Source organism: Cajanus cajan, chromosome 7, assembly GCF_000230855.2.
Source record: "Cajanus cajan strain Asha chromosome 7, NIPB_CcT2T_4, whole genome shotgun sequence".
Taxonomy (NCBI): Eukaryota; Viridiplantae; Streptophyta; class Magnoliopsida; order Fabales; family Fabaceae; genus Cajanus; species Cajanus cajan.
In genome coordinates this window covers 55,252,800-55,269,948 of record NC_138523.1, presented here as the reverse complement: position 1 = coordinate 55,269,948, position 17,149 = coordinate 55,252,800, and positions in this window count along the sequence as shown.

The following is a 17,149-nucleotide window of genomic DNA, read 5'->3' as shown; positions in this document are numbered from 1 at the left end:
ATCTTAGGCACTATAACTGACTCTTTCATCACTCATCGCAAAAGACTCAAGCTACAATTCAACTTTTTCCTTTCCTCTTCACATTTTCAAAACTATAAATCTCCCAACTCACTCTTTCCTCAAGCTTCTGATTTGCTCATACAACTAGCACAACACAAGTATTTCTTTTTGCCCTTTTGGATATACTTAGCATTACTTTATTCAGATCTTTATAAATTTTATATTTTTAAATTTATTTAGAGCAATAGTACTCCAATATGAATCTTCTCTTTTTTCTTTTGATATCGGTTGGGTAGTAGTCACTTGTGCTTGTATCCTTCTTGAAACATAGGTTTGATTAAAGGGTAGGCAAACAGTAAACCATAACCATATACTTAGGAAAGTTAATTGATTCCTCAAAAGTGGTTTGCGATGTTGGCCCTCGCGATCGTGGTTTTCTTCACATTGGTGGCACAATAACCAGCGACGGCAGTAGCAGTGCAAAGAAAGAGGGGTTGAATGAAATGATTTCTCTTTGGCCCCTTTGATTGAAGATGAAGAGAAAATAAATGTACTGTATAATATTGTATCAATTGGGGGATATTAAATAGATGAAGAAAGATCATGCTAAGATGTGGGCTACCCCACAGCATAAATAATAAAGATACCATGCCTAATTGGAAGGTCCATGCATTTAAGGCAGCGAGGTGAATCCACGTTGCAGGCATTGTCTCCATTAGGAGCTGGTGCTACTTTAAAAGTTATTTAATGGTATAACAAGACAAAGTAATGGGGTAAAGCTTTGCCAACCAGGTCTGAAAAGGAAAGGATATACTACAAGAGAGGGCAATTCACATGTGTTTTAGATAAATACTTGTCCTTTGATTACTTGAGAAAGTGGAACAAGCAGGCTCTACAGTGTGACACTCAAAATCTCACTCATACCAGGGAACTTAACAAAGTGTCGCAATAACTAATCATGTGGCTTGGACTTTTGAAATTCATTGTATAAAAAAGTGAGAGAAAATAAAAAACCACCGGGAGGGGGAATGGGTAGAAAATGGTGGTGGGATCCTCCCTTAATAGTTGGGTCATATTCGCTTTTAATAATCCTAACTGAGAACAGATTCTTGACAAGATTTCATAGTGGCATAAATTGTGTTGGTAAGTGTCTTGAATTCTATAATATCTAACTTGTAGTTGACCACAAATGGAGGGCAGATAACAAACAAATAGATCATCTTGAATTGAATCCAAATATAAATACTTTTCCAATTATTTTTTCCAGTCCCTTTCCAACTTGTTCTCTCTCTCTCTCTCTCTATCAGTACACTCAAGTCTCAACTTGCGCCCAGAAAGAACGGTCAACAATGAATACTAACCATAGGGGGGCCCTTATCTGAACAATTGCCTTCCATTGATGGAAATAAATTTGGTTAAATGGATCTGGTACATCAATTGGTCAACCGAAATTAAGCTCAAGTATGGACGTTTTGTATCCAATTTTTTGCTTTCCCTAAATAAAAAAAAAAAAAAAGAGAGAGAGAGAGAAAGAAGGAAAAATTGCAATTTTTCAACTCTTTTTCCCCATGTTTATCTTCAAACCTAAAAAAAAAGAAAAAAGAAGAAAGGACTTGGTTCTGGGAACTTGCGCTGAAACAGGCATCAGGAAAAGGGAAATCAAAAACAGATTTTTCTAACAGTCACTGGCAGAAGCTGAGTAGCAGAGAGGGAGAATCACTACAGGGGAAGCATCGATTATTTATTGGATGCAAAATTGAAAACTTTGAACATTCAAAAACCCACCCGAAATGAAAAAATGAACCAATTAAAGTACACCGTACATTTTTTTTTCTTCTGTTCTGGGGTGTATGGTAAGAGTGAGGCTTGGATTCAGAAGATCAATAACTGTACCAAAAGACTGGTCCAGTTGGAACCAGATTCGATTAAAGTGAATCTGGGTTACCATTTAAAATCGAAAATGAAGTAATTAAGTATACCAACCTGGCCTTACCCTCAAGAAAAAATGAGAAAATAGTGTTACGATTCGAAAAAGGGTAGCTCTGAATTGTTGTTCTCCCTCTAGCAGGAATAGAGAGACCATTAAATAGAAAAGAAGTACAAATAATATGTTAAGTTAGCGGTAGGAGCAGCAAATGGGGTTCCATCCACAGAGAAGAAAAGAGAAAAGGAGTTTGTTACTTCCGTCGCAGGTCCCAGGTGGGTTGAGTGAGAACTGAGAACCATACACACATCACACATCACACATCACACATCATTTTATTTTTGATGCAACGTCTCTTTTCACCTCTCTCTCTCTCTATTTATATACATGTATGCGAGAAGCAGGCCGAATTTCCATCCATAATATACAATATACATCGATTCGGACGATAATTTTTTTTTATTATTTAACTTTTATAGGTGTCTACACATTTATTCATTACAAAATATATTACAATATTTACTATTTGAGTTTGATGGATATGTAAGAAGTGTAAAATGTTGATCGTAAAAAAAGAAAGTATAAAATAAATTTCAGGTTAATATATATATATATATATATAAGAGTTATAATAATATGATATAATTTTTATTAATTATTATATTATTTAATAATTTTTTATTAAATGTGAATTTTGTAAATAAAATCGTTAAATTAAAAATTTATATCACTTTATATGTTTATATCAAATTTTGTTAACATTAAACAATAACTTGAAAGTAATCAAAGTGTTCATATTTTAATATATTTTAAAATATATAATTATGTCAATTTTATTTTATAAGAATTAAGTATCAAATCATCTTGAATTAATATAAAATTTTATATATGATCTAATAATAAAGAACTTTTAATCTAACAATTAGATTTACAAAATTCACATTTAATATAAAGTTATTGAATGGTGTAATATTTAATAAAAGTTACATCGGTGTTATTATAATCATCCTCTCTCTCTCTCTTTCTCTCTCTCTCTCTCTCTCTATATATATATATATATATATATATATAATTTCACTTATTTTACATAATTTTATAATTTAAAATATATATTTTTAGTTTTTATTTTTATTTATTTTTATCTTTTTTAATCTCTATAATTTAAGATAATTTGTCTTAGTTCTTATACTTGTACTTTTTTAATTTTTACATGAAATTATTTTTGGTGATATTGAATAGTTTGTATTGACATGTTAGAGATTTTTAATATTGTGAAAATAAAAAATGATCCTCTTCACAATGGATGTCATGACAATGGTATAAAAGAAAGGATGCATGAAAAGTCAAAAAATTTAATTTAGAGTAATTTCATTAAATAAATTTGATACCTAATATGTAAAGTTAAATTAATATCTCTGTTACGATAAAAGAAATAACATTACAAAAGAAAATTAATGACAAAGATTGAAAAATTGCAAACATAACTATATATAGACTAAAAAATTTATCTTAATTTATAGAGACTAAAAATAATTAAAAGATATAAATATATAAATTAAAAAAAATAAATTTGGAACTATAAGAACTAAAAGATAAGGTTAGTTGTCAATCTAACTGATCCCTAAGGAGTGAAAATGAATAGGTTAGTTCAATAGAATTAAGCTACTTAAATTGCTTAAGTATTGTAGAAGATATCCGGAAGTGAATATGTGGCAACACATTAGTTGATGTGTATGCATATGATGTGGTGTTGTTTAATATTGTTCATATGCTTGGTTGAGGATGTTGTCAAGGGGAGGGAAGGGGGACTCAGAGAGGCCATGGTCCCTCCATTTTTTTAAAATGTGTCAAAATTACTTTAGATTTTCCCCCCCTAAAATTTATTAAAAAAAATATAGATTGATAAATAAAAATTGTGATGTCAATTTAACTTATAAAAAGAAGGGAAAAAAAGAAGAAGAGAAATATATATAAGATTGATATATAATATGATAGAAAGAAAGATAAAAGAAGTATAAATGATAACAAATTATTTATGATGTTAGAATATTTACATATAAGTGGTAAAAAAAAATAAATTTGGCCCCCTAAACATAATGTTCTGGCTTCACTATTGAACGTCGTTGAATGACATTAATGTGGTTACATATGCACATTCATATATGTTGAATTGTTTACGCTCATAAGGTATTGAATGTCATATTGAGATGATTGATTATGGTGATGAATTGCATATCATAGTGTGATTTTATTGTATAGTTTACATGTTGATATTGTTGTTGGTATAAATACTTTTATTTCTATATTTACTATATGTTATGTTTTTTAAAATCTAGTTTATCCTTACATGTCTTTTTTTTTATGGTTAGACTATAATGATCATTTTTTCATTGGAGTATGACAAGATTAGCCAGACATACATGCTAGTGGTTGATTTTGTTGAGCTACTATAGCGTAAGCAGTATGTATAGATGTTTGATCGATAACCTAAAATTGTTCTTATAATCTTTTGGATTTCTCTCTCTCTCTCTATATATATATATATATATATATTTAAAGTAATATAATATATACAAATAAAAATAATAAATAAAATATTTATTAATTTTAAATCAAATAATTTTTTAATGTTACTTTTTATGTATTTTTCTCCTATTAAACTATTTATTTTTACTTTATTTCTTATATTTTTTTCCGTTTCTATTAAACACGTGTAAAAGATGTCAATATCACTTTCCATTGTTTTATTTTATCTGTTCTTTCTATTTTGAATTTCTCAACATTTACCCTAAATTTTTTCCACCCAAAAAAACTTTAAAATTATCAGTTTTTAAAGCAATTTGTTTGCTAAATCATCTTAACGATTCCATTTTTATTTTATTTTATTCATGTTGAAAGTATTTATTCTTTTTTGTTTTAAATATTTAGTATTATTTAAAAGCTACATTGATCTCATCAAACTTTCCTAATTCCTTTTTTTTTTAATAAGACTTGAATTTCATACATTAACAAAGTTATGCTCTTATTATCACTTGCACCAATAATCGTTGTTAAAGTATTTATCCACCCATTCTTATTTGGGAATTTATCCCTCTTTTTTTTTAGTTATTAAAATCCAGTCAAATTATATATATATATATATATATATATATATATATATATATATATATATATATATATATATAATTAATTAATGGTTTGATGTTCTTTCTTTTCAACTCAATTTAATTCTTACAATATCCTATTGGTTGCTGTGATCGAAGATTCACCTTAAGAATACCTTATGATCGACAAGTAATTTGGAATGAGATTCTCGTTCACGAAACAGATCTTAATATACTTATTTTCAAATGTTATATATGATTGACGTCCAGCGACATCTAACCACAATATGTTATTTAACTAGGTTTGGCTTCAAATGTTTATTAAAAGTATATATTTCGATTTAATAATAATAATAATTTGGCATGATCATACCAAAATTTTGGGTTGTTGTTTTATAATTTTTTAATTTGGCAAGGAACTCAAGTGAGTCACTCAACTTTGGTTGGTATATTGTACTGTTATTTCCTTATTTTAAATTATCTATATATGTTTTTATTATCTGATTTCATGATTTTGATTGATTTTTATAATTTTATTAGTAGGCGTTTCTTATCTACACAATTGTCAAAATTTAATATTTGAAGAAAATTTAAAAATATATATACATGAAAATATTTAAAATTGAAATAATGTTTTTTTGGTGAAAAAAATGTTATTTCCATAAATGAATTTTATTGAATTGTATATTAAAAAATCAAAAAAGATATCTATCATTTTTTGTTCAATATATTTCCGATCGATAATTGAGGATTAATAATTTTTTAGACAAACAAATCATAAAAAATAATTATAACTTCTAATCAATTATTTTTCATATCTCAAAATATATAAATGCCCTAATTATTTATAACTACATTAGACATCATTAATGTTTTTGATAAAATGGATTGAATTTAGGTTAACACTTGACACGTTTAAATTTTATTAGGACCCTACTTAAAGAATTTTTATGAGTCAACAAACCCTCTTTTCCATAGGTGTTGAGTTTAAAATAAACGTGCATTTGGTAAGATAATTTGGTAACTTACAAGCTAATCAACTAGCTTCTTTTTGTTTGTGTGAGCATATGGTGTTCTCTAATTAAGAATTAGACTACTTTTTTAAAGTATTGAAATTCATTGCCTCCCAATCAATATTCATCTATATATATACACAAATTTAAGAGATTAAACCACTGATCATATATATTTAAGAAGAAGAAAAAAAGTTACCTATATATGAAATGTGCTACTATTGATACTCTACTAGCTTGCTTGATTAAAAAAAAAAAGTTATTAAGTTTTTCAAGTTGTGAAGTTTCCTTGAATACGGGCTTAAAATATTTGATTTGACCAGCATATAACTTAGAAGTTAGGATCCTGTAAATACACACAAAAATTAAATTTTGTTTGTCTTAAGATTCTCAATTTCCAGCTCTGAATAAATTTTCAGCTTTCAAATATTTTTTCAACTAATTTTGTCAAATATGATTCAAGAATTTAGAAGTTTATGTCTCAATCAAAAAAAAAAAAAAAATCTTACATGATCATAGAATTCTTTTACCTTTCACCTTGTGTTATTGGTATGAATTGTTGCTAATTTTACTTAATCTATTTATAAGAAGTCACTTAATATATGCTTCTAATTATTAATAAATTTCCATATTAATAATAATTATTTTAATTAGATTTGTTTTCAAAATATTTATTTGTTGCTTTCAAGATTTTTTTTCCTTTTTTTATTGCATTCAAATGTTTAAATTTTATATTAAATATTTTATTTACTTCTTTTTACAAGACCTAATTACTTAATTCAACAAGATTAAGAAAGTTTACTAATTTAGTTGATAGTATTAAATATATTCTATTCTTTTTCAAAACTACTTCTAAATGAGACACTTACTGACTTACTCCACTAATTAGTTATTTAATTAAGAAAATGCTTTTAATCAATTTTTCTAGAACAATCAAAGATATTTTAAAAAAATAAATAATACAAAAGACATTTAATTCTCATGAAAAAAAAAACAGAATTTTTTATTTAAATCTTATTAAGAAATGGAAAAGAGCAAGTCCGAAGATATTATATATGTTTCAGTCTTGCTATAAATAATTTTGATTTGATTTTTTGTTCTCCATTACTAGAATAATCATTTGAAAATAATTATGTATAATTAGTTTGTATAGTAATAGCACCCTGGCTGACTCACAACAGAATAGTAGAATACAAAAATGAGTAACATGGATCCTGCCAGACAGCATATGAAAAAACAAAAAAGGTTGCAATGACTAAAATTAAAATAGTAGGACCCATGTCCCAATCCCAAATGAATTTTTATTTCCCTGCCTTGTGAAACTCAGTACTGTGTTTGGACTTTGGAGTGCAGACAACAACGTTACCACAAAATCCGGGTTGTTGGGTCCCTCTCCCTCATCTGCTTTCTTGCCTCAATAAGATAATTCATTCACCTGACTTATTATTTATCCCAAAAACTACAAAACTAATACAGTTTTACTATCTATAAGCTACTAACAGTTACATTAGATTTTCAAATTTATGTAACCATTTGATAAAAGACACGTAAAAAAAAATAAAGTGAGTCTCTCTCTTCACTAAAAAAGTATTGAACAGAGGCGAAAAAGAGAGGCAATTGAATGGTGCGGTGCCCCACCATTGAATGGTGGTCCCAAGCATTTGTGAAGGTGGTGCCGACGCTAGACCCACCACCACGGTGACACTGTCGCTTTTAGCACCGAGTATATAATTTAAGTGACGCTTTTGGTGGACATTGCAGTAATTATGTTTGCTCACTTGCAAATTCTCCACAAAAATTGAACAAACTATTACCTACCATGCACCTATTGCAAACTTTGTCAACAAAATTTTAGTCTCATTCACATCAATGTGGATTAGGATTTCACAATAACGTCGCCTATTCCATCTCTCATTTGACTCACGTACCTTCAATCACATGTTGATTCATAAAATCACGAATAGCAGTATTTACATAGTATTCTTTCAAATTTTAATTTTAATTATTTTTCATGGTATGTATGAAAAAACTTATTTAAATAAAATTTATTTTTCAAATAAATTCTTCATTTAATTAAAAGTAGTTATACTATTAATTCTCACAAACAATTGAATTTTAAATTCAACTCCAATAACTTATGTATTTATTTGAGGTTTAAAATCCAAAATTTGCATCAATAATGAATATTTTTGTCATAATTTTAGTTTAAATTTAATATCAATATGAACTTTAATTAATTTGTGACATTATATGTTTTGAAGTATTTAATTTAGTTATATGATTAATTGTTAAATGTTATTGGTATTGTTGTTTTAAAACTTCAGGATTAATAATAGACTTTTGAGAGTTAAGTTATCTTTAAGATAGTTGATCATTGGTGTTAATTAGTTTAATTTAAGGAATGATTTATAAGATTTTTCTTAAGACATGAATATCATAAGTTCATGTTCTATGAAATTCTAGAGAGAAACTATAGAGAGGTTCTTTGGAGATTAAGTGTTATTTTCCACCTAGACTGAAATCTTTCCCTTCTCTCTTTCCTGTACCTAATCCACTTGGCTGAGTTGAACACTTAAGACCTCAAAGCTGAGAATTTGAGTTGGTGGAAGTCATACGACAACTTGGAGACTTCAAGTTTTCTTCCGCTTCCTTTGATTTCTGAACCTTTAGAGGTAAGGGAAGCTTTGTGTTTGAATCATTGATGAATTATGATGTTTATTGATTCTTTACATTTATCACTTGTTGGTTGTGGAGTGGATTCTTGTTGAAAGATTTAGTTGAATTTGAAGGTATTTTTGAAGCATAGTATGATGATCTTGATTTCTAACGAATGCATGTTGTTTCTAATGATGGAATTGTGTTTTACATGTTGTTTATATGTCGTATGCTACAATGCATGTTGGTGTTTTGGTAAATTTTAGGTGGATTGGGCAAATTGAGTTTGTGCCTAAGTGCAAAATTTGTCACTGCACCGGGTACACCTTTAGGTAAGAGATTCCCACTCTCAAGACATTAAGCGCAAGAATGGTGACATTTGGTGTGAAGAAAGAAAATTGTCACTAATTTGATCATGCTAAACATGGGTTTGAATGACACCAAATGTGAGAAGAAGGAATCATCTTTGTTTGAATTGACTACAGGCACCAATGGAATGGTATCAAACATGAGTTAAATAGAGACCCTTTGCTTATTATGGTTAAGTGTGAGAAAGTGGGAAACTCTTTGCCTCAACAACGCTAAGTGTAGTTTGATGTCAAACGTAGACAAGATAGGAAACCCTCTGTCTCAATGGCGTTGGGTGCCTAAGGGATAACGTAGTGTGAGTTGTGTGATTCTTATGTAATATTCTAAGTTGTCTAATAATTGAATAATGACGATTAATTTGTATGATGAAGGTTGTGTGATGATAACTCATTTTTGTTTTAAATTAATATACTATATAATGATGTTTATGTTGTTAAGTATTAAGTTGATAGATAATTGAGTTATAAAATTGTATAATGTTATATTTGATCAAGTTGTTAAACTTTTAAATACTGTATATAGTAAGTAAGACAAAGGTCTCACAAAATAAATAAAAATTCTGTTTTAATTTTTATAATCAAATTTTGTGAATCAAATAGTTACATAAAATCTAAAAAATTAAAATAAAATTTTAAAAAAGAATTCTAAACTTGAAAAAATAAAAATAAATTTACTCTAATTAAAAGAACATATTTAATCGTAAAATAAAATTTAAGCCTCGTAATTTGTGCCAAATAACTAATTCCTATTCCGCCGCAAATATGATGTAACAGGTTTTATCAACTCAAGGGAAAAATTTTTAAATTACCGACTTTTAAATCAGACTTTATCTTTTAAAATTATATTCTTGCGTGAAAATTGATACCAACTCAACCAATATTTTTTGAATGATGATTTAAACCACTAAATTAAACAAGCTTTAGATTTTTAGTGCATTAAAATTTGTTTTTCATTTGATTTTATGAAATTTAATTTTGGAATATACAACATCCCAGGTTTCTTTAATTATATAAAATAACCACATTAAATAGAAGAAATAAATCATCCTTTTTGAAAAGAAAAAAAAAATTAAAAGGTACTCCAAAACTATTTCGTTGATAATAACACAATTGATTTTAAATATATTAACATAATTTAGAAGATTAAATTAATTAAATTTAAACAAATATTCTCCTTGACTTAATGAGTTGTATGACAAGTAACTTGATTAAGTATTGAAAAATATTTTTAATGTCAAATTGAAAAAGTACATGTGTTAAAAAGTCGAAATCAATCATGTACTAAATAATTTTATATAAATATTTAAAATTTGACACATTGTTAATATTATAATTACATCAAAAGTAACACGTCATTAAAAAAATACATTTTAAAAATTGTGAGATTCATTCTTTTTCTAATAATGTAATAATACATGACTCAATGACAATATAAAGATATATTTTACTCTAATAATGCATCTCATATAAACCTAAATAGAATTATGACTTGACTTTAACAAGTTGAATAGAGTCGCGGGTTTTAATTTACCAGTATGCTACACTGTTATGTGCATAGATTAAACTACAAACCTAATAAATATTGGGTCAGCTACATGGGCCTTGGTTGAGCCCATTAACATTTTGAAAAATTGGGTTTCTGTATTTGGGCATATACACGAAATTAGGCTTATAGACATTGTAAATTGTTAAGCTTTGAGCGACACCCCAATCTACAGTACATCCACCAACTCCAAACTAAAATAAAATAAAAACTATTATCAGACTAATTTACTAATCACAAGATATTCCAGTATATTACAAAGATTAAAGATGCATTATTCTGTATATGTCCTATGGGCAGACAATAAATCTTGGATCTAGCTAATAATAATAATAGATGATGGAGGATGTTCTTCTAAACTTGTAATAGTGATGCTCGACCTCATCAACTACAGACCCCTTATTTACAAGTATGATATTATCAATGGATTAATTATAATTGAACTAGGATGAAAACAGTATTAATAAAACAATAATAAGTATTATTAATGTAAAAATAATATTAAATAAATATAATGTCATAATCTTATAATACTAAAAATTATAAATAAAATATTATTTATATTTTCTTTAACATTTAATGTGATATAATATTTAAGTATAAATTTTAATAAAATATAACAATATCTAATAATAATAATAATATTAAATTTATATTTTAAATAATGGATACCAAATTATTATAATAAAAATTGTAAAAAATAAAGATATTAAAAATTAAAAATTAACATAAATAATTAAATTATATTTATAAGAAAAGTATTAAAAATAAATTACTCAAATTTATAATTTTTTAAATATGTATTTATATTACAAAAATTAATTAAATTAATTTTTTTAAAATTGAACGGATTTGATTTTACTAATTTTAATCGATTCGTTGTCAAATGATTTTGAAAATAATTAGTTTCTAATTATGGGTCAGAGGATAAATCTCAGAAAATAAAATAAAAATGAAACCTTTGCTGTAGCGTAGGCAACGTTTTATTTTATTTTTAATTTTTAATGCATAGTAGTTGTCATTAACTAAAAGGGGGGCCTTGAGTTGCTTTAATAATTGGCCATTGTCTCAATTGAACACAGTCATCAAGAAGTACACTTGGTTTCAAAATCTTACAATTGAATAAAGATAATATATTTTTTTTTTCTCTCTGCAAATAATCTCCATCAGCTGATTCTTAAATTCTACAAGGATCTAGACAGGTAAATTACATATAAAACGAAAGGGTACGACTATTGCTAACATTAGTTTACTGTTTTTTTTATTTTTTATGATAGACTCAATCAAGCCATAATCAGATCTGTATCACGTGGACGCAAATTTCAATATGCTTTGGTGACTTGGATTATTATTTACCTGCGGCCAATAATTTTATATTATGAATATTTAAATAATAAAGTAGTACTGGGTGGGTTATTATGATTATCATAATGAACATTAATATATTGTGTAATGCTTCAATAGTCGATAATGTAGACACGGATGAAACAATTCTTGGAGGACCTTTGGGAACTTCGCGAGTCATGACAAACCATCACGTCATTACCAATAATGTCTTCTTATTAACAAATACTCACAATCATCATAACATTCAGGAGACACAAAACACCACACCAAAGTTAAAAGTCTGTAAAGTAATTATTTGAAAATATTTAAATATGTTTTAAGTTCTATAAAATCAACTTTTTTTTTTAATTTTAATTTTTATGAAAAAGTTATTTTTATCTCTATAAAGTTTAAAATTATTGCTTTTCATTTATATAAAAATAAATAAATAATTTTTAACTTTAGTATTTATAGAAAAACTCTTTAATGCCTGAAATTATTAGTTTTGGTCTTTAATATTTATTTTAAGATAGATAAATAATATTTATTTTAAATATTTTAAAAAAAATAGAGATATCAAATGTTAATGTATATTACAACACTAATTTTGAATTTTAGAGAATAAAAACAAAAAAAAAATCAAAATCAAAAGTATTTCATTATATAAAGATTAAAATATATTTAAGTATTTTTGAAAAGAAGTATTTGAGGGGAAAAAAAAGGGAAAGGATGTGTCTAGCAATGAAGAAGAGTATGTTTAGCAATTAGCGAGAGTTAAATGCGATCCACGCTACCTCTAGGCTCTAGTATGGTTAGAAATCTTGTATCCAAATTGAAGGACTTATAATGCAAAGTACTGATAAAAACATAGATAGGAGGAATAGGACTCATTAGAGGTAGCCAAAATCCAAATGAAAAAATCCCTTCCTTAAGCCAATCCATTGTGGGTTTGAAATTTGAATAACTTCAATTGCAAAGTTCCGGGGTCCCTGCTAAATGTTAGACCAAATCCAAGATGAGTTTAACATTTTAGTGTTCCTGGATGAGTAATTTGGACCCGTAATGCATCTGGATTAGTACTTAGTAGTTACCCTCCAAGTTTGTTGGGCCAAATGGACTGAATTTAAGTTGTAGAGATCCTTGGGACCTAAGCCACATGGCCCACATGTAATGCATTTCTTTTTAAATTAGGTTTTTTAAAGTATTTCTTTTCTTATAAATGTTATTCTAGTTCAGAATCTTGATTTGAAATTTTATTTTCAAAAAAATATTTTAAACATTTTTAAAGCTCCATTTAAAGGGCAATGATGTGAAGTATAAGACGTCAACAAGCTAAAATGCCCCAAGGATCACTTCGATGGCTGAACCCAGAACCCGGTAAAAGTAAAACAGACAAAATAACGATGTACCAAACATTTTAAACACAAGCTTCCGCAATCAGAAAAATGTGTGTTTTAAGGATGAAAATTGTCTTGAGAATCTGGTGTAGGCTCAAATTGCAGGCACAAAAATTTAACTAAAGTCATAGTTGGATGAAATACGAAGACTTATTATTATTAGATTAAAATCCTTATTTTGTCTCTTATAATATATTTTTTTTAATTTAGTCTCATTTTAATTTTTTTGTTTCAATTTAGTCCCTAATAATTTAAATTATTGCAATTTGGAACTTTCGTCCGAATGATTTAAACGGAGTTAACTAGTGGTCACGTGGATGTCACGTGGATGCCACGTAGATGCCATGTAAATGGATCTCAAATTTCTTGAATACACTTGGAACCAGAACGGGCCGTTCTGGTTTCAGAACGGACCGTTCTAGTTCCAGAATTTTCACGTAAGGAACTTCAAGGTACAAAGCATTTCAAATACTAGATTTAGTAATATTGTCAATGAGGATTGACAACTTCGATTGCTAAACATTTAGGTTATACAATGTACCATTAAGGACGATACAATGTATCACTAAGGACAATGGTAGCAGGTTTTATTTCATTGTTAGTCAAATTGGAGTGAACCACTTACTACCAAATTGACACTATACAGTCAATGATGAATTTTTGAACTTTTTCAGTATATGTTATTTCATGTGCATTCTCAGTAATTTCTTTGAACTTTTTTAGTATATGTTATGTTTTGAATTTTTATTTTCAGTTTCTGAACCATGTTTCTGTCTTTGAATTTATGATATGTTTGAATTTTTTTTTTCAATTTTTGAATCACATTGCGACATTTTGGTTCAAGATTTTGAACTGGATAAGTTCAAATCAAAAAAGGATTTTGAAAGGTTTTATTTATCTGATTTTTTTTAGTTTTATTCATAAATAATATTAATTTATTATATTTTTTATTTATTGTATTTTTATTAATATATATATATATATATAATGAAAAAATACAATAAAAAGCATGAAGTTAGCGTTTTGGAAAAAATACAATAAAAAGCACGTAGATTCAGAACGGCCCGTTCTAAAAGTAGAATGACCCGTTCTGGTTTCAGAACGGCCTATTCTGATGCATTCATGTTGTGTTAAATTTGCATTTGGAAGATGGAACGGCCCGTTCCAGTTGCAAAATTAACACATAACATGTGCAAGCAGAACGGGTCGTTCTGATTTCACTTGTATTCATGAAATTTAACATCTACTTGTGCATCTACGTGACATCCACATGACCACCAATTAACTCTATTTAGATCATTTGGACAGAAATATCAAATTGCAATGATTTAAATTATTAGAGACTAAATTGAAAATAAAAATTAAAATAAGACTAAATTAAAACAAAAAATTATTATAAGAAACCAAATAAGGGTTTTAACCTTATTATTATTATTATTATTATTATTATTATTATTATTATTATTATTATTATTATTATTATTATTATTATTACATCCAGGAGGGCCGGTAGATGTAAACCCCCTTGAAGTGCATAATCTCACTTTCGGTGTAAAAAGAGTGAGACAGAAAATATATTACGAAATCTATAAATCTAAAAAGTTTTCCACAGTGTCACAATCACAAATATGCCATATCATATTTCATTACGAAGTCTGCGACGTGAGCATGTAAAAATTGCAGTCAACGACTATTTAGTTTAACTAACGTTCTTCCTGTGCAGGATCCAATATGCTCCACGAGCTCCACGGGTTAGGGATTTTTTATTTTATAACTAATAACGCACTCGAAAACTAATTTATTAATTAACATTAAATTTATATAAACATTCATAATTTGATATGATTAAAAAAATTTATTAAAAATTTGTTAAAATATGTGTGATATTCTCAATCTCACATAGCATAATACACAAATAATTAAAATTGAATAGCAAACTCTTTCATAAATAATTCCAATATCGAGGACTAAGTTTCGTTATCAACATCCTCGACACCATGTTGATGATTACTTGCAAAATTATAAGAAGACAACACAAAAAAAAGAGTGAGCAACATCTCACTTTGACTCACAGTGTATAAATGAAAACGGGCTAGCTAGACACAAACAACATATACAATATGATATAACATATACAATTACACACTATCATATTTAACTCATTTATAGCATAGTAAGCAACAACAAGTAAGATTATAATACATATGTAATGGACATGGACTACGTGTTATTATACATGTTACACAAGTAAAAATATCACATATTACACTTGTGCATTGCCGCTAATAACACACTAGAGTAGTCCAGGAGTATATGCCGGGTCACACCCTTTACATATGCTCACTAGAAAGACATACTAGTAGGGGTTTAGTTAGAATAATTTTGCAACGCAAGCAGTGACGGATCCAGAAATTTTAGATAGTGGGGGCAATAATTATTTATATATTTATAATATTAAAATTTTTACATATAATTTTTAAAAATATAAATATATATCATAATTATTTTTTAAAAACTTTTATATCTATGCTTACGATTAAGGATGAAAATAAGTTAAGTCAGACTATATTATATTATAATTTAATAGGTTTGATCCTAACTTTTTTTTAAAATACATGTCCTAAGTATGACTTATTTATCTATCATAGACATTTTTTAAATATTTAGTTAAAACTACAATCCTAAAAATATACTTTATAATAATTTAATACTAATAAAAACATAAAAATAAATATGTTAAATTGTATAAAAATCAAGTGTAATTTATTTATAATATAAACATGTTTTTAATATCTAATATAATATTTTAGATAATAATTTATTTCAAACATATTTTATAATAAAATTTTTAAATAGAATATAAATTTTCCAATCTTTTCCATTTTGATTTTTTTAATTAATGTGTAGAATCTTACAATTTTTACTATTTTGATTTTTTAATCAATGTATACATAAATAAAAAGTACAAAAGGTAAATATATATATTACAAATTTTATTTTATAAAAAATTTTAAACTTTTAAAAAAAATTAATTCGTTATTAAAGAGTATTTTTTATTACATAAGAGAACTAATCTCCTTCGAAAATTTGATAAATATCAAATAAATGAACAAATCTTTTAAATTTATATTTTATAATATGATAATTTAAATATATATGTTTCTTTAATTAAAATATAATTTTTATTTTTAAAATATATTTTTTTGGGATAAAAAAAATGTGTGTGTAAAATGGTAGTGGGGGCATGTGCCCCCACTCTCTTCTTCGTGGATCCGTGCCTGAACGCAAGATACATCCTATGCTCATGATGGCAGGACTGAGACTTCCAAATCGAGTTATCCCCAAGGTTAGCTCCCATGCTTTTACACAAGGGATCTTTTCTGATGGTGTATTCCATATTGTGCCCTTAAAAAAACACTTTTATGAACATGATCAAACAAACTCTAAGCATAACATTTCTCATGATCTCATGAATTCATTGTCAACTAATCCCATATCATAAAATTATTCACCATTCTCAATATAGTAATTAACAATTCAACTATATTAATTAAATATTAACAATCAATGGCATAAGGGATCGCATCACTATAATTCATACATAACTCACATGCATATCAATAACACACTCACACACTACATTTCCACACACTACATTTCCGTAACTTAATCTTTTACGATATCACATGGTCCAAGCACCTTAGCTATAGCTATATATATATATATATATATATATATATATATATATATATATATATATGTTGATCTTAATTTTATTAGAAAGTTAAGAAAATTATCTCCAACTTCTATGTTGACTTT